The following is a 1,395-nucleotide window of genomic DNA, read 5'->3' as shown; positions in this document are numbered from 1 at the left end:
GGGAGAGGGAGAGAGAGAGAGAGAGAGAGAGAGAGAGAGAGAGAGAGAGAGAGAACTGAGAATGGCATGGGCTTTTGAAACTAAAAGCCCATCCCCAGTGAATCCAACAAGGCCACACCTCTTCAACGAGGACAGACTTCATAATCCTTTCCAACTGGTTCCACCAAATGGATTCCTAGCATTTAAATATGTGAGTCTATGGAGATCATTCTCTCAAGACAAGTAAAATCATTTTTAAAATACATAAGAAATGGATTTGTTTTGTCAGGTTGCTTTTAGGTATACTGTCTTCTGTATTCTGGAGCCTGTTAGACCCAGTTTCCATGAGATTTGAGAATTCATGAGCAAACATACTGAGGCTTTTTGATGGGCAGGTACTTATGTTCTTGACTTTGTGATAGGAATGTAAGACAGCAGAAAAGGGGTCATGGATTCCAAAGTGATGCCATTTTACAAACTGGATAACTCTTGTCCAACAAATTAAATGAAAGCAACAAATTAAATGAAAAAGAGAAAGAGATCTTAATACTGAAAATGATGTCTTCCATTAAAGACTGAGCTTGCTTCTATAGTAGGAGACTTGACATGAACATTCACATAGATGTCAGTTAGTCTGTCAAGGCCAAGTTGTTTCCTGTTTGATATTCCTATCATATTTCCCAAGAACTATCAAATTCTAGCACTGTGAGCAGCTCTGGATTTTGTGATAAAAGAAAGAAACAGATGTGTCTAAATCTGATCAAATTTTTACCTTGCCTACAGATGCCACTGGGTCTGAGAAAGTTGTAAGAGGAAACTTAGAAATAGCCTGACTTAGTTCACTCTTACTTGTATTAGTTAAGGTATGCTTAGTTTTCATATAGGTCTCAGAGCTGACTTTTGGAACCAATATTAGCTGGTTCTAGAATATTTGTAGCTACTATATATTAATTTCCCTTTCTAATTTAATTTTACTTTCATTGTTTGTTCCTCATTGAGGATTCTTTGAGGTCAAAAGCTCTCCTAAAAACTCATTACCTCCTGAAGTACTTTTATATGAATTAACTAAACCTGCATTTAACTCAAGAAGACACTTCAGTTCATTTTCTTAATTGCATGAAAATAGACTTGCTTTTACTTAGTAATAAAGAATGTCTTCTCTATCATGTCAAAATCCAACTTCTTAATTTCTTTGCTATCATGAAATACCTAAATAGTGATCTATGAGAAATTATCCAGAAGAATAAGGAAACTGATTATGAAAACTGTCTCAAATAGGGAAAAATATAACCAATTTTCTTATAGGTAGTCCTGGTTTGGACATGCCAGTGTATTTTCTCTGATGTTTACTTAAAAAAAACACTTAGTCTCTCTCTCTCTCTCTCTCTCTCTCTCTCTCTCTCTCTCTCTCTCTCT

This window comes from Mus pahari, chromosome X, assembly GCF_900095145.1.
Source record: "Mus pahari chromosome X, PAHARI_EIJ_v1.1, whole genome shotgun sequence".
Lineage (NCBI taxonomy): Eukaryota > Metazoa > Chordata > Mammalia > Rodentia > Muridae > Mus > Mus pahari.
This window is presented reverse-complemented; position numbering follows the sequence as displayed.